The sequence below is a fragment of the Misgurnus anguillicaudatus genome, chromosome 10, assembly GCF_027580225.2.
Source record: "Misgurnus anguillicaudatus chromosome 10, ASM2758022v2, whole genome shotgun sequence".
Classification (NCBI taxonomy): Eukaryota; Metazoa; Chordata; class Actinopteri; order Cypriniformes; family Cobitidae; genus Misgurnus; species Misgurnus anguillicaudatus.
In genome coordinates, this window is record NC_073346.2 from 7,088,171 (window position 1) to 7,104,186 (window position 16,016).

The 16,016-nt window shown below is 48.7% G+C and overlaps 17 non-coding genes across 17 annotated transcripts; 5 read left to right on the forward strand and 12 right to left on the reverse strand.

Annotated features, from left to right (window-relative positions):
• Window positions 1–1,490: 1,490 nt before the first annotated feature.
• Window positions 1,491–1,563, reverse strand: trnag-acc (transfer RNA glycine (anticodon ACC)). The gene has a single exon. It is a non-coding gene; the product is annotated as a tRNA-Arg (tRNA).
• Window positions 1,564–2,355: 792 nt separating this feature from the next.
• Window positions 2,356–2,438, reverse strand: trnal-cag (transfer RNA leucine (anticodon CAG)). The gene has a single exon. It is a non-coding gene; the product is annotated as a tRNA-Leu (tRNA).
• A 1,115-nt stretch (window positions 2,439–3,553) lies between these two features.
• Window positions 3,554–3,627, forward strand: trnam-cau (transfer RNA methionine (anticodon CAU)). Its single transcript has one exon. It is a non-coding gene; the product is annotated as a tRNA-Met (tRNA).
• A 422-nt stretch (window positions 3,628–4,049) lies between these two features.
• On the reverse strand, window positions 4,050–4,122 carry trnar-acg (transfer RNA arginine (anticodon ACG)). Its single transcript has one exon. It is a non-coding gene; the product is annotated as a tRNA-Arg (tRNA).
• A 792-nt stretch (window positions 4,123–4,914) lies between these two features.
• On the reverse strand, window positions 4,915–4,997 carry trnal-cag (transfer RNA leucine (anticodon CAG)). The gene has a single exon. It is a non-coding gene; the product is annotated as a tRNA-Leu (tRNA).
• A 1,115-nt stretch (window positions 4,998–6,112) lies between these two features.
• On the forward strand, window positions 6,113–6,186 carry trnam-cau (transfer RNA methionine (anticodon CAU)). The gene has a single exon. It is a non-coding gene; the product is annotated as a tRNA-Met (tRNA).
• Window positions 6,187–6,618: 432 nt separating this feature from the next.
• trnar-acg (transfer RNA arginine (anticodon ACG)) lies at window positions 6,619–6,691 on the reverse strand. Its single transcript has one exon. It is a non-coding gene; the product is annotated as a tRNA-Arg (tRNA).
• A 791-nt stretch (window positions 6,692–7,482) lies between these two features.
• On the reverse strand, window positions 7,483–7,565 carry trnal-cag (transfer RNA leucine (anticodon CAG)). Its single transcript has one exon. It is a non-coding gene; the product is annotated as a tRNA-Leu (tRNA).
• Window positions 7,566–8,679: 1,114 nt separating this feature from the next.
• trnam-cau (transfer RNA methionine (anticodon CAU)) lies at window positions 8,680–8,753 on the forward strand. Its single transcript has one exon. It is a non-coding gene; the product is annotated as a tRNA-Met (tRNA).
• A 432-nt stretch (window positions 8,754–9,185) lies between these two features.
• trnar-acg (transfer RNA arginine (anticodon ACG)) lies at window positions 9,186–9,258 on the reverse strand. Its single transcript has one exon. It is a non-coding gene; the product is annotated as a tRNA-Arg (tRNA).
• A 792-nt stretch (window positions 9,259–10,050) lies between these two features.
• On the reverse strand, window positions 10,051–10,133 carry trnal-cag (transfer RNA leucine (anticodon CAG)). Its single transcript has one exon. It is a non-coding gene; the product is annotated as a tRNA-Leu (tRNA).
• Window positions 10,134–11,248: 1,115 nt separating this feature from the next.
• On the forward strand, window positions 11,249–11,322 carry trnam-cau (transfer RNA methionine (anticodon CAU)). Its single transcript has one exon. It is a non-coding gene; the product is annotated as a tRNA-Met (tRNA).
• Window positions 11,323–11,754: 432 nt separating this feature from the next.
• Window positions 11,755–11,827, reverse strand: trnar-acg (transfer RNA arginine (anticodon ACG)). The gene has a single exon. It is a non-coding gene; the product is annotated as a tRNA-Arg (tRNA).
• Window positions 11,828–12,619: 792 nt separating this feature from the next.
• On the reverse strand, window positions 12,620–12,702 carry trnal-cag (transfer RNA leucine (anticodon CAG)). Its single transcript has one exon. It is a non-coding gene; the product is annotated as a tRNA-Leu (tRNA).
• Window positions 12,703–13,817: 1,115 nt separating this feature from the next.
• On the forward strand, window positions 13,818–13,891 carry trnam-cau (transfer RNA methionine (anticodon CAU)). The gene has a single exon. It is a non-coding gene; the product is annotated as a tRNA-Met (tRNA).
• A 432-nt stretch (window positions 13,892–14,323) lies between these two features.
• Window positions 14,324–14,396, reverse strand: trnar-acg (transfer RNA arginine (anticodon ACG)). The gene has a single exon. It is a non-coding gene; the product is annotated as a tRNA-Arg (tRNA).
• Window positions 14,397–15,187: 791 nt separating this feature from the next.
• On the reverse strand, window positions 15,188–15,270 carry trnal-cag (transfer RNA leucine (anticodon CAG)). The gene has a single exon. It is a non-coding gene; the product is annotated as a tRNA-Leu (tRNA).
• Between the last annotated feature and the right edge of the window lie 746 nt (window positions 15,271–16,016).

The following is a 16,016-nucleotide window of genomic DNA, read 5'->3' on the forward strand; positions in this document are numbered from 1 at the left end:
TTTTTTCAGTTGGCCATTTTCTTTGTGTCCTTGTTTGGATTGTGTAATAATTAATATTCTTACACTGTAAGCAACATGAAAGATACTATGTTCCTGATGTTATTAATAATAATTTTATTAATCTTACAGGTGATTGTCAAATGTACCTCCAGGTGGTGGTTCACAAAGCAGTTAGAGAAGGCATATCAACATACTCTTGAAGATCTGAAGAAAAACCTACAGGAGAGGTCCTCAAAAATCACACTTACCACCGATGCCTGGACAAGTATTACCACAGAGGCATACAGTACCTCGGAGTTACCTGCCATTAAATCAATGACAAATGGAAGGTAGTCTCATTCGTTTTGTGCACAAAGCCCCTTGAGAACCGACATACTGCAGAAAACATAGCTTGCTGGATTGAAGAGGTTGCCGAGAAGTTTGACTTCTCTCTCCATGATGACGTACAGGCAATTGTCCACGATAATGCAGCTAATGTGATAAAAGCTCTTAGAATCCTTTAGGAGTGGCATGCATTGCTTCACTTCAATGTGCTGGCCATAACACCCGGTTGATTGTAAACCATGCTCTGAAACATCCCAGATCAACAAGGCACTTGGGGCAGCAAGGAGCCTTGTCAGGTTCTTCCATAGCAGCGATATCCCCACCCTGAAGTTGAAACTCAAACAAGAGCAAATGGGCACAGCTCAACACAAGTCCACACCTTCTGAACGTCTGTTCTCAGCAGCAGGGACCATCGTGAGCAAAAAAAAGAGCAAGCCTCACCAAAGACCATGTGGACAAGCTCACATTCCTCCACAGTAATTCAGAGTAGGTGGGTAGTGTAGAAGAGAAGTAAAGAGTGGTTATGGATAAGGGAGGAGAGAAGTGGACAGTTCTATATTACAAACATTATTAAACTGCACAGTATGAGCTGCAAATGCAGTCGGTGTGAAAGCACAATGGCCATGCGCGGCAAATGTTCTCCTCACACGCTGCTCACACTATGCATGTGTCCTTGCTCATGCTTGCGGTGTGATAATTTCAATATTTTATATTCAAACTGAGTCCCCGTATCTGGTATTTACCAGGTAACTCTTACACACAGTGTCCCAGGCATCCACGGCCTGAAGGCCAGTGTGCCCTCCCTGGTGGTCTAGTGGCTAGGATTCGGCCACAGCCCGGGTTCGATTCCCGGTGAGGAAACGCTCTTTTGACGTGCGCTTGCCTTTTTCACCGGCCGGGTTATGCGCAATGCTGGCTTCGAAGGCAAGGATCGCAGCTATGCGCAATGCTGGCTTCGAAGGCAAGGATCGCAGCACCTCCAAGAGGCAAAGCTTCACTGCCTCCGGCCCATCGACCTAAGGTTGGACGGCTAAATTGCCTGCCTGCAGTCCTGCGCTCCGCCATCTGAGCAATCAGAGGCTGGTGTGCGTCCTCTGCTCTACTGAGGCATGTTGACGCAGGACAGCAGACACCCAACTTGTGGGAGGAAGGAGTAAAAACAATATCGAGCCAGCCAGGAGTCGAACCTAGAATCTTCTGATCCGTAGTCAGACGCGTTATCCATTGCGCCACTGGCCCAACGCCAGAAACCTGGGAAGTCATGCTTGGAGAAGACAGCTGGATTCTGGAGGCCAGCTGCCAAACTTCATTATTAAATATTAATCCGGTTTTACTCTGCCATCATTAAATCCATTATTACACAATCAATAATTACATGGTTCCCTGCTGCAGCAGCCAAGGACAAGGCCAAGCTGCAGCGGGTGATCCGCTCGGCAGAGAGAGTGATCAACACCTCTCTACCTTCTCTGGAATCCCTTCACAACATCAGGGCTGTGAGAAGGGCAAGAAAAATTATGTCTGACCCATCTCATCCAGGCTGTACCATGTTTCAGCTGCTCCCTTCAGGTAGAAGGCTTCGGCTCCCGAGAACTGCAAAATCCCGGCATCGCCTGAGCTTCTTTCCCACGGCCGCCAGGCTGCTTAATGACAATTCAATTCCTTTTCAGGACTGAATGCACTGTTTGCACTTTATTGTTTCTATTACTCCTACTTTTATCATTCAGTATTAGTGTAAGTATCATTATTACTCTTAGCACCTTCCATTCACCTTCCATATGACTGTGTATTGTCATATCTTGTTCTGTCTTAATGTTTCGTTTGCCACATTACATCCATGCGTGACTGGATGTAAAGAATTCCAATTGTGTTTGACACTATATTGCAATAAATTGAACCTTGAACCTTCATCTCTACCAAAATGGGAAACCGGGTCATCCCCCGCGTGCCTGTCTCCTGGCGTCTTTGAAAAGGACGCTCCCTCGGAAGAAAGCGCGATACACAGCACGGGTGGCTACAACAAAGGCAAGAGAATGTCAGAAGTGGGATTCGAACCCACGCCTCCAGAGGAGACTGCGACCTGAACGCAGCGCCTTAGACCGCTCGGCCATCCTGACCAACCCAACTGGCCCGGGCGAGTCGATTGTGCTCCTCAGCGAATGTGCCGGTGTAGCTTTTGGAATGACTCACGATTTTATTGCCTTCATGCAGCTCATCTTTAATTCTTATTTATTTCTTTACAAACGCCTTGAAATAGTGACGAATGTGGATTTTTCGAAATGAGGAACAATGTGCCCGAAGCCTTTCATTTGCCAAAAGCACACCCAGCCCGTCTCCATATGCCCTGTAACGGATGCTGTCAAAGTGGTTTTGCATTCAATGATCCTTTCCCCCTTGATCATACTGTTTTAGAACAGGGTCACAAAAAGGAATCGCCATTCTCAGACCCTGCTCGTTCTACTTGAACGCGCAATGAAAATACTTGATCAAATGCGGATGGACGCCGGCATTGCAATTTAGCGAAAAAGCGCCATCTCTCTACGTCTCAGGGCCTTTTTATGGTTCGCAGTTGCCTTCTAATGTAGACAACAGTTAACCATACGGCGGCGACATCCTTAAAAGAACCGGTGGCATTGTGTCTCGAGCACACAAGGCAAACAAGAGATTCTTCAAGAGGTGAGTGCGAAGTACAGTTTACTGCCACAGGCAATGGCCGCAGAGCTTTTTCTTTAACAGACTCTAATACGTGGAACACGTCACCAACTTACATAGGACAGTCTTTCAACTTTAGCACAATTTAAGTTTTTCTACTAGATAATGAGGCTAAAGACGAGCCAAACACGTGATCACTGAACAACTGGGACTTTGCATTGTGGATATGTAACGTTATTCCATTAATCTGTCAGCTGTGTCAAATGTAAGTGTTTATTTATAATGGGTTTTATCTAGCCTGAGAGCATGTGCGCCAAGATCGTCCAGCAACGGCAGGCGTGCCATTCTCGACACCATTTAAAAAACAATAGGAATCCTGGGCATGACATAGCCCCTCTGTGTCTCCTTGAAGTTGTTTCTGTACGTGTAACAAATTAAGAACGAGAAGGTCCTCAGTGTGGGTAGCCAGAGTGCAAGAAGCCCAGTCGTGCTCTCCTCGCAGGAGTTTCCTCGCTGGTGGCGCACAAAATGCCACGCAACCAGACACAAGGGGCACCCCAGGAGCCGTCGATCTGGGCGTGCCTCGTTGGCGCAGTTAGGCAGCGCGTCAGTCTCATAATCTGAAGGTCGTGAGTTCGAGCCTCACACGGGGCAGGGTGCCCTTTTGTCGACTAGTTTGAGCCTTTAGCCCCGTTTTCCTTCCGCAGGCGTCCACGGTCTGAAGGCCAGCGTGTCCTCCCTGGTGGTCTAGTGGCTAGGATTCGGCGCTCTCACCGCCGCGGCCCGGGTTCGATTCCCGGTCAGGGAACGCTCTTTTGACGTGCGCTTGCCTTTTTCACCGGCCGGGTTATGCGCAATGCTGGCTTCGAAGGCAAGGATCGCAGCACCTCCAAGAGGCAAAGCTTCACTGCCTCCGGCCCATCGACCTAAGGTTGGACGGCTAAATTGCCTGCCTGCAGTCCTGCGCTCCGCCATCTGAGCAATCAGAGGCTGGTGTGCGTCCTCTGCTCTACTGAGGCATGTTGACGCAGGACAGCAGACACCCAACTTGTGGGAGGAAGGAGTAAAAACAATATCGAGCCAGCCAGGAGTCGAACCTAGAATCTTCTGATCCGTAGTCAGACGCGTTATCCATTGCGCCACTGGCCCAACGCCAGAAACCTGGGAAGTCATGCTTGGAGAAGACAGCTGGATTCTGGAGGCCAGCTGCCAAACTTCATTATTAAATATTAATCCGGTTTTACTCTGCCATCATTAAATCCATTATTACACAATCAATAATTACATGGTTCCCTGCTGCAGCAGCCAAGGACAAGGCCAAGCTGCAGCGGGTGATCCGCTCGGCAGAGAGAGTGATCAACACCTCTCTACCTTCTCTGGAATCCCTTCATAACATCAGGGCTGTGAGAAGGGCAAGAAAAATTATGTCTGACCCATCTCATCCAGGCTGTACCATGTTTCAGCTGCTCCCTTCAGGTAGAAGGCTTCGGCTCCCGAGAACTGCAAAATCCCGGCATCGCCTGAGCTTCTTTCCCACGGCCGCCAGGCTGCTTAATGACAATTCAATTCCTTTTCAGGACTGAATGCACTGTTTGCACTTTATTGTTTCTATTACTCCTACTTTTATCATTCAGTATTAGTGTAAGTATCATTATTACTCTTAGCACCTTCCATTCACCTTCCATATGACTGTGTATTGTCATATCTTGTTCTGTCTTAATGTTTCGTTTGCCACATTACATCCATGCGTGACTGGATGTAAAGAATTCCAATTGTGTTTGACACTATATTGCAATAAATTGAACCTTGAACCTTCATCTCTACCAAAATGGGAAACCGGGTCATCCCCCGCGTGCCTGTCTCCTGGCGTCTTTGAAAAGGACGCTCCCTCGGAAGAAAGCGCGATACACAGCACGGGTGGCTACAACAAAGGCAAGAGAATGTCAGAAGTGGGATTCGAACCCACGCCTCCAGAGGAGACTGCGACCTGAACGCAGCGCCTTAGACCGCTCGGCCATCCTGACCAACCCAACTGGCCCGGGCGAGTCGATTGTGCTCCTCAGCGAATGTGCCGGTGTAGCTTTTGGAATGACTCACGATTTTATTGCCTTCATGCAGCTCATCTTTAATTCTTATTTATTTCTTTACAAACGCCTTGAAATAGTGACGAATGTGGATTTTTCGAAATGAGGAACAATGTGCCCGAAGCCTTTCATTTGCCAAAAGCACACCCAGCCCGTCTCCATATGCCCTGTAACGGATGCTGTCAAAGTGGTTTTGCATTCAATGATCCTTTCCCCCTTGATCATACTGTTTTAGAACAGGGTCACAAAAAGGAATCGCCATTCTCAGACCCTGCTCGTTCTACTTGAACGCGCAATGAAAATACTTGATCAAATGCGGATGGACGCCGGCATTGCAATTTAGCGAAAAAGCGCCATCTCTCTACGTCTCAGGGCCTTTTTATGGTTCGCAGTTGCCTTCTAATGTAGACAACAGTTAACCATACGGCGGCGACATCCTTAAAAGAACCGGTGGCATTGTGTCTCGAGCACACAAGGCAAACAAGAGATTCTTCAAGAGGTGAGTGCGAAGTACAGTTTACTGCCACAGGCAATGGCCGCAGAGCTTTTTCTTTAACAGACTCTAATACGTGGAACACGTCACCAACTTACATAGGACAGTCTTTCAACTTTAGCACAATTTAAGTTTTTCTACTAGATAATGAGGCTAAAGACGAGCCAAACACGTGATCACTGAACAACTGGGACTTTGCATTGTGGATATGTAACGTTATTCCATTAATCTGTCAGCTGTGTCAAATGTAAGTGTTTATTTATAATGGGTTTTATCTAGCCTGAGAGCATGTGCGCCAAGATCGTCCAGCAACGGCAGGCGTGCCATTCTCGACACCATTTAAAAGACGATAGGAATCCTGGGCATGACATAGCCCCTCTGTGTCTCCTTGAAGTTGTTTCTGTACGTGTAACAAATTAAGAACGAGAAGGTCCTCAGTGTGGGTAGCCAGAGTGCAAGAAGCCCAGTCGTGCTCTCCTCGCAGGAGTTTCCTCGCTGGTGGCGCACAAAATGCCACGCAACCAGACACAAGGGGCCACCCAGGAGCTGTCAGTCTGGGCGTGCCTCGTTGGCGCAGTTAGGCAGCGCGTCAGTCTCATAATCTGAAGGTCGTGAGTTCGAGCCTCACACGGGGCAGGGTTCCCTTTTGTCGACTAGTTTGAGACTTTAGCCCCGTTTTCCTTCCGCACAGTGTGCCAGGCGTCCACGGCCTGAAGGCCAGCGTGTCCTCCCTGGTGGTCTAGTGGCTAGGATTCGGCCCTCTCACCTCCGCGGCCCGGGTTCGATTCCCGGTCAGGGAACGCTCTTTTGACGAGCGCTTGCCTTTTACACCGGCCGGGTTATGCGCAATGCTGGCTTCGAAGGCAAGGATCGCAGCACCTCCAAGAGGCAAAGCTTCACTGCCTCCGGCCCATCGACCTAAGGTTGGACGGCTAAATTGCCTGCCTGCAGTCCTGCGCTCCGCCATCTGAGCAATCAGAGGCTGGTGTGCGTCCTCTGCTCTACTGAGGCATGTTGACGCAGGACAGCAGACACCCAACTTGTGGGAGGAAGGAGTAAAAATAGGATCGAGCCAGCCAGGAGTCGAACCTAGAATCTTCTGATCCGTAGTCAGACGCGTTATCCATTGCACCACTGGCCCAACGCCAGACCGTGGGAAGTCATGCTTGGAGAAGACAGCTGGATTCTGGAGGCCAGCTGCCAAACTTCATTATTAAATATTAATCCGGTTTTACTCTGCCATCATTAAATCCATTATTACACAATCAATAATTACATGGTTCCCTGCTGCAGCAGCCAAGGACAAGGCCAAGCTGCAGCGGGTGATCCGCTCGGCAGAGAGAGTGATCAACACCTCTCTACCTTCTCTGGAATCCCTTCACAACATCAGGGCTGTGAGAAGGGCAAGAAAAATTATGTCTGACCCATCTCATCCAGGCTGTACCATAATTCAGCTGCTCCCTTCAGGTAGAAGGCTTCGGCTCCCGAGAACTGCAAAATCCCGGCATCGCCTGAGCTTCTTTCCCACGGCCGCCAGGCTGCTTAATGACAATTCAATTCCTTTTCAGGACTGAATGCACTGTTTACACTTTATTGTTTCTATTACTCCTACTTTTATCATTCAGTATTAGTGTAAGTATCATTATTACTCTTAGCACCTTCCATTCACCTTCCATATGACTGTGTATTGTCATATCTTGTTCTGTCTTAATGTTTCGTTTGCCACATTACATCCATGCGTGACTGGATGTAAAGAATTCCAATTGTGTTTGACACTATATTGCAATAAATTGAACCTTGAACCTTCATCTCTACCAAAATGGGAAACCGGGTCATCCCCCGCGTGCCTGTCTCCTGGCGTCTTTGAAAAGGACGCTCCCTCGGAAGAAAGCGCGATACACAGCACGGGTGGCTACAACAAAGGCAAGAGAATGTCAGAAGTGGGATTCGAACCCACGCCTCCAGAGGAGACTGCGACCTGAACGCAGCGCCTTAGACCGCTCGGCCATCCTGACCAACCCAACTGGCCGGGCGAGTCGATTGTGCTCCTCAGCGAATGTGCCGGTGTAGCTTTTGGAATGACTCACGATTTTATTGCCTTCATGCAGCTCATCTTTAATTCTTATTTATTTCTTTACAAACGCCTTGAAATAGTGACGAATGTGGATTTTTCGAAATGAGGAACAATGTGCCCGAAGCCTTTCATTTGCCAAAAGCACACCCAGCCCGTCTCCATATGCCCTGTAACGGATGCTGTCAAAGTGGTTTTGCATTCAATGATCCTTTCCCCCTTGATCATACTGTTTTAGAACAGGGTCACAAAAAGGAATCGCCATTCTCAGACCCTGCTCGTTCTACTTGAACGCGCAATGAAAATACTTGATCAAATGCGGATGGACGCCGGCATTGCAATTTAGCGAAAAAGCGCCATCTCTCTACGTCTCAGGGCCTTTTTATGGTTCGCAGTTGCCTTCTAATGTAGACAACAGTTAACCATACGGCGGCGACATCCTTAAAAGAACCGGTGGCATTGTGTCTCGAGCACACAAGGCAAACAAGAGATTCTTCAAGAGGTGAGTGCGAAGTACAGTTTACTGCCACAGGCAATGGCCGCAGAGCTTTTTCTTTAACAGACTCTAATACGTGGAACACGTCACCAACTTACATAGGACAGTCTTTCAACTTTAGCACAATTTAAGTTTTTCTACTAGATAATGAGGCTAAAGACGAGCCAAACACGTGATCACTGAACAACTGGGACTTTGCATTGTGGATATGTAACGTTATTCCATTAATCTGTCAGCTGTGTCAAATGTAAGTGTTTATTTATAATGGGTTTTATCTAGCCTGAGAGCATGTGCGCCAAGATCGTCCAGCAACGGCAGGCGTGCCATTCTCGACACCATTTAAAAAACAATAGGAATCCTGGGCATGACATAGCCCCTCTGTGTCTCCTTGAAGTTGTTTCTGTACGTGTAACAAATTAAGAACGAGAAGGTCCTCAGTGTGGGTAGCCAGAGTGCAAGAAGCCCAGTCGTGCTCTCCTCGCAGGAGTTTCCTCGCTGGTGGCGCACAAAATGCCACGCAACCAGACACAAGGGGCACCCCAGGAGCCGTCGATCTGGGCGTGCCTCGTTGGCGCAGTTAGGCAGCGCGTCAGTCTCATAATCTGAAGGTCGTGAGTTCGAGCCTCACACGGGGCAGGGTGCCCTTTTGTCGACTAGTTTGAGCCTTTAGCCCCGTTTTCCTTCCGCACAGTGTGCCAGGCGTCCACGGTCTGAAGGCCAGCGTGTCCTCCCTGGTGGTCTAGTGGCTAGGATTCGGCGCTCTCACCGCCGCGGCCCGGGTTCGATTCCCGGTCAGGGAACGCTCTTTTGACGTGCGCTTGCCTTTTTCACCGGCCGGGTTATGCGCAATGCTGGCTTCGAAGGCAAGGATCGCAGCACCTCCAAGAGGCAAAGCTTCACTGCCTCCGGCCCATCGACCTAAGGTTGGACGGCTAAATTGCCTGCCTGCAGTCCTGCGCTCCGCCATCTGAGCAATCAGAGGCTGGTGTGCGTCCTCTGCTCTACTGAGGCATGTTGACGCAGGACAGCAGACACCCAACTTGTGGGAGGAAGGAGTAAAAACAATATCGAGCCAGCCAGGAGTCGAACCTAGAATCTTCTGATCCGTAGTCAGACGCGTTATCCATTGCGCCACTGGCCCAACGCCAGAAACCTGGGAAGTCATGCTTGGAGAAGACAGCTGGATTCTGGAGGCCAGCTGCCAAACTTCATTATTAAATATTAATCCGGTTTTACTCTGCCATCATTAAATCCATTATTACACAATCAATAATTACATGGTTCCCTGCTGCAGCAGCCAAGGACAAGGCCAAGCTGCAGCGGGTGATCCGCTCGGCAGAGAGAGTGATCAACACCTCTCTACCTTCTCTGGAATCCCTTCATAACATCAGGGCTGTGAGAAGGGCAAGAAAAATTATGTCTGACCCATCTCATCCAGGCTGTACCATGTTTCAGCTGCTCCCTTCAGGTAGAAGGCTTCGGCTCCCGAGAACTGCAAAATCCCGGCATCGCCTGAGCTTCTTTCCCACGGCCGCCAGGCTGCTTAATGACAATTCAATTCCTTTTCAGGACTGAATGCACTGTTTGCACTTTATTGTTTCTATTACTCCTACTTTTATCATTCAGTATTAGTGTAAGTATCATTATTACTCTTAGCACCTTCCATTCACCTTCCATATGACTGTGTATTGTCATATCTTGTTCTGTCTTAATGTTTCGTTTGCCACATTACATCCATGCGTGACTGGATGTAAAGAATTCCAATTGTGTTTGACACTATATTGCAATAAATTGAACCTTGAACCTTCATCTCTACCAAAATGGGAAACCGGGTCATCCCCCGCGTGCCTGTCTCCTGGCGTCTTTGAAAAGGACGCTCCCTCGGAAGAAAGCGCGATACACAGCACGGGTGGCTACAACAAAGGCAAGAGAATGTCAGAAGTGGGATTCGAACCCACGCCTCCAGAGGAGACTGCGACCTGAACGCAGCGCCTTAGACCGCTCGGCCATCCTGACCAACCCAACTGGCCCGGGCGAGTCGATTGTGCTCCTCAGCGAATGTGCCGGTGTAGCTTTTGGAATGACTCACGATTTTATTGCCTTCATGCAGCTCATCTTTAATTCTTATTTATTTCTTTACAAACGCCTTGAAATAGTGACGAATGTGGATTTTTCGAAATGAGGAACAATGTGCCCGAAGCCTTTCATTTGCCAAAAGCACACCCAGCCCGTCTCCATATGCCCTGTAACGGATGCTGTCAAAGTGGTTTTGCATTCAATGATCCTTTCCCCCTTGATCATACTGTTTTAGAACAGGGTCACAAAAAGGAATCGCCATTCTCAGACCCTGCTCGTTCTACTTGAACGCGCAATGAAAATACTTGATCAAATGCGGATGGACGCCGGCATTGCAATTTAGCGAAAAAGCGCCATCTCTCTACGTCTCAGGGCCTTTTTATGGTTCGCAGTTGCCTTCTAATGTAGACAACAGTTAACCATACGGCGGCGACATCCTTAAAAGAACCGGTGGCATTGTGTCTCGAGCACACAAGGCAAACAAGAGATTCTTCAAGAGGTGAGTGCGAAGTACAGTTTACTGCCACAGGCAATGGCCGCAGAGCTTTTTCTTTAACAGACTCTAATACGTGGAACACGTCACCAACTTACATAGGACAGTCTTTCAACTTTAGCACAATTTAAGTTTTTCTACTAGATAATGAGGCTAAAGACGAGCCAAACACGTGATCACTGAACAACTGGGACTTTGCATTGTGGATATGTAACGTTATTCCATTAATCTGTCAGCTGTGTCAAATGTAAGTGTTTATTTATAATGGGTTTTATCTAGCCTGAGAGCATGTGCGCCAAGATCGTCCAGCAACGGCAGGCGTGCCATTCTCGACACCATTTAAAAAACAATAGGAATCCTGGGCATGACATAGCCCCTCTGTGTCTCCTTGAAGTTGTTTCTGTACGTGTAACAAATTAAGAACGAGAAGGTCCTCAGTGTGGGTAGCCAGAGTGCAAGAAGCCCAGTCGTGCTCTCCTCGCAGGAGTTTCCTCGCTGGTGGCGCACAAAATGCCACGCAACCAGACACAAGGGGCACCCCAGGAGCCGTCGATCTGGGCGTGCCTCGTTGGCGCAGTTAGGCAGCGCGTCAGTCTCATAATCTGAAGGTCGTGAGTTCGAGCCTCACACGGGGCAGGGTGCCCTTTTGTCGACTAGTTTGAGCCTTTAGCCCCGTTTTCCTTCCGCACAGTGTGCCAGGCGTCCACGGTCTGAAGGCCAGCGTGTCCTCCCTGGTGGTCTAGTGGCTAGGATTCGGCGCTCTCACCGCCGCGGCCCGGGTTCGATTCCCGGTCAGGGAACGCTCTTTTGACGTGCGCTTGCCTTTTTCACCGGCCGGGTTATGCGCAATGCTGGCTTCGAAGGCAAGGATCGCAGCACCTCCAAGAGGCAAAGCTTCACTGCCTCCGGCCCATCGACCTAAGGTTGGACGGCTAAATTGCCTGCCTGCAGTCCTGCGCTCCGCCATCTGAGCAATCAGAGGCTGGTGTGCGTCCTCTGCTCTACTGAGGCATGTTGACGCAGGACAGCAGACACCCAACTTGTGGGAGGAAGGAGTAAAAACAATATCGAGCCAGCCAGGAGTCGAACCTAGAATCTTCTGATCCGTAGTCAGACGCGTTATCCATTGCGCCACTGGCCCAACGCCAGAAACCTGGGAAGTCATGCTTGGAGAAGACAGCTGGATTCTGGAGGCCAGCTGCCAAACTTCATTATTAAATATTAATCCGGTTTTACTCTGCCATCATTAAATCCATTATTACACAATCAATAATTACATGGTTCCCTGCTGCAGCAGCCAAGGACAAGGCCAAGCTGCAGCGGGTGATCCGCTCGGCAGAGAGAGTGATCAACACCTCTCTACCTTCTCTGGAATCCCTTCATAACATCAGGGCTGTGAGAAGGGCAAGAAAAATTATGTCTGACCCATCTCATCCAGGCTGTACCATGTTTCAGCTGCTCCCTTCAGGTAGAAGGCTTCGGCTCCCGAGAACTGCAAAATCCCGGCATCGCCTGAGCTTCTTTCCCACGGCCGCCAGGCTGCTTAATGACAATTCAATTCCTTTTCAGGACTGAATGCACTGTTTGCACTTTATTGTTTCTATTACTCCTACTTTTATCATTCAGTATTAGTGTAAGTATCATTATTACTCTTAGCACCTTCCATTCACCTTCCATATGACTGTGTATTGTCATATCTTGTTCTGTCTTAATGTTTCGTTTGCCACATTACATCCATGCGTGACTGGATGTAAAGAATTCCAATTGTGTTTGACACTATATTGCAATAAATTGAACCTTGAACCTTCATCTCTACCAAAATGGGAAACCGGGTCATCCCCCGCGTGCCTGTCTCCTGGCGTCTTTGAAAAGGACGCTCCCTCGGAAGAAAGCGCGATACACAGCACGGGTGGCTACAACAAAGGCAAGAGAATGTCAGAAGTGGGATTCGAACCCACGCCTCCAGAGGAGACTGCGACCTGAACGCAGCGCCTTAGACCGCTCGGCCATCCTGACCAACCCAACTGGCCCGGGCGAGTCGATTGTGCTCCTCAGCGAATGTGCCGGTGTAGCTTTTGGAATGACTCACGATTTTATTGCCTTCATGCAGCTCATCTTTAATTCTTATTTATTTCTTTACAAACGCCTTGAAATAGTGACGAATGTGGATTTTTCGAAATGAGGAACAATGTGCCCGAAGCCTTTCATTTGCCAAAAGCACACCCAGCCCGTCTCCATATGCCCTGTAACGGATGCTGTCAAAGTGGTTTTGCATTCAATGATCCTTTCCCCCTTGATCATACTGTTTTAGAACAGGGTCACAAAAAGGAATCGCCATTCTCAGACCCTGCTCGTTCTACTTGAACGCGCAATGAAAATACTTGATCAAATGCGGATGGACGCCGGCATTGCAATTTAGCGAAAAAGCGCCATCTCTCTACGTCTCAGGGCCTTTTTATGGTTCGCAGTTGCCTTCTAATGTAGACAACAGTTAACCATACGGCGGCGACATCCTTAAAAGAACCGGTGGCATTGTGTCTCGAGCACACAAGGCAAACAAGAGATTCTTCAAGAGGTGAGTGCGAAGTACAGTTTACTGCCACAGGCAATGGCCGCAGAGCTTTTTCTTTAACAGACTCTAATACGTGGAACACGTCACCAACTTACATAGGACAGTCTTTCAACTTTAGCACAATTTAAGTTTTTCTACTAGATAATGAGGCTAAAGACGAGCCAAACACGTGATCACTGAACAACTGGGACTTTGCATTGTGGATATGTAACGTTATTCCATTAATCTGTCAGCTGTGTCAAATGTAAGTGTTTATTTATAATGGGTTTTATCTAGCCTGAGAGCATGTGCGCCAAGATCGTCCAGCAACGGCAGGCGTGCCATTCTCGACACCATTTAAAAGACGATAGGAATCCTGGGCATGACATAGCCCCTCTGTGTCTCCTTGAAGTTGTTTCTGTACGTGTAACAAATTAAGAACGAGAAGGTCCTCAGTGTGGGTAGCCAGAGTGCAAGAAGCCCAGTCGTGCTCTCCTCGCAGGAGTTTCCTCGCTGGTGGCGCACAAAATGCCACGCAACCAGACACAAGGGGCCACCCAGGAGCTGTCAGTCTGGGCGTGCCTCGTTGGCGCAGTTAGGCAGCGCGTCAGTCTCATAATCTGAAGGTCGTGAGTTCGAGCCTCACACGGGGCAGGGTTCCCTTTTGTCGACTAGTTTGAGACTTTAGCCCCGTTTTCCTTCCGCACAGTGTGCCAGGCGTCCACGGCCTGAAGGCCAGCGTGTCCTCCCTGGTGGTCTAGTGGCTAGGATTCGGCCCTCTCACCTCCGCGGCCCGGGTTCGATTCCCGGTCAGGGAACGCTCTTTTGACGAGCGCTTGCCTTTTACACCGGCCGGGTTATGAGCAATGCTGGCTTCGAAGGCAAGGATCGCAGCACCTCCAAGAGGCAAAGCTTCACTGCCTCCGGCCCATCGACCTAAGGTTGGACGGCTAAATTGCCTGCCTGCAGTCCTGCGCTCCGCCATCTGAGCAATCAGAGGCTGGTGTGCGTCCTCTGCTCTACTGAGGCATGTTGACGCAGGACAGCAGACACCCAACTTGTGGGAGGAAGGAGTAAAAATAGGATCGAGCCAGCCAGGAGTCGAACCTAGAATCTTCTGATCCGTAGTCAGACGCGTTATCCATTGCACCACTGGCCCAACGCCAGACCGTGGGAAGTCATGCTTGGAGAAGACAGCTGGATTCTGGAGGCCAGCTGCCAAACTTCATTATTAAATATTAATCCGGTTTTACTCTGCCATCATTAAATCCATTATTACACAATCAATAATTACATGGTTCCCTGCTGCAGCAGCCAAGGACAAGGCCAAGCTGCAGCGGGTGATCCGCTCGGCAGAGAGAGTGATCAACACCTCTCTACCTTCTCTGGAATCCCTTCACAACATCAGGGCTGTGAGAAGGGCAAGAAAAATTATGTCTGACCCATCTCATCCAGGCTGTACCATAATTCAGCTGCTCCCTTCAGGTAGAAGGCTTCGGCTCCCGAGAACTGCAAAATCCCGGCATCGCCTGAGCTTCTTTCCCACGGCCGCCAGGCTGCTTAATGACAATTCAATTCCTTTTCAGGACTGAATGCACTGTTTACACTTTATTGTTTCTATTACTCCTACTTTTATCATTCAGTATTAGTGTAAGTATCATTATTACTCTTAGCACCTTCCATTCACCTTCCATATGACTGTGTATTGTCATATCTTGTTCTGTCTTAATGTTTCGTTTGCCACATTACATCCATGCGTGACTGGATGTAAAGAATTCCAATTGTGTTTGACACTATATTGCAATAAATTGAACCTTGAACCTTCATCTCTACCAAAATGGGAAACCGGGTCATCCCCCGCGTGCCTGTCTCCTGGCGTCTTTGAAAAGGACGCTCCCTCGGAAGAAAGCGCGATACACAGCACGGGTGGCTACAACAAAGGCAAGAGAATGTCAGAAGTGGGATTCGAACCCACGCCTCCAGAGGAGACTGCGACCTGAACGCAGCGCCTTAGACCGCTCGGCCATCCTGACCAACCCAACTGTCCCGGGCGAGTCGATAGCGCTCCTCAGCGAATGTGCCGGTGTAGCTTTTGGAATGACTCACGATTTTATTGCCTTCATGCAGCTCATCTTTAATTCTTATTTATTTCTTTACAAACGCCTTGAAATAGTGACGAATGTGGATTTTTCGAAATGAGGAACAATGTGCCCGAAGCCTTTCATTTGCCAAAAGCACACCCAGCCCGTCTCCATATGCCCTGTAACGGATGCTGTCAAAGTGGTTTTGCATTCAATGATCCTTTCCCCCTTGATCATACTGTTTTAGAACAGGGTCACAAAAAGGAATCGCCATTCTCAGACCCTGCTCGTTCTACTTGAACGCGCAATGAAAATACTTGATCAAATGCGGATGGACGCCGGCATTGCAATTTAGCGAAAAAGCGCCATCTCTCTACGTCTCAGGGCCTTTTTATGGTTTGCAGTTGCCTTCTAATGTAGACAACAGTTAACCATACGGCGGCGACATCCTTAAAAGAACCAGTGGCATTGTGTCTCAAGCACACAAGGCAAACAAGAGATTCTTCAAGAGGTGAGTGCGAAGTACAGTTTACTGCCACAGGCAATGGCCGCAGAGCTTTTTCTTTAACAGACTCTAATACGTGGAACACGTCACCAACTTACATAGGACAGTCTTTCAACTTTAGCATAATTTAAGTTTTTCTACTAGATAATGAGGCTAAAGACGAGCCAAACACGTGATCACTGAACAACTGGGA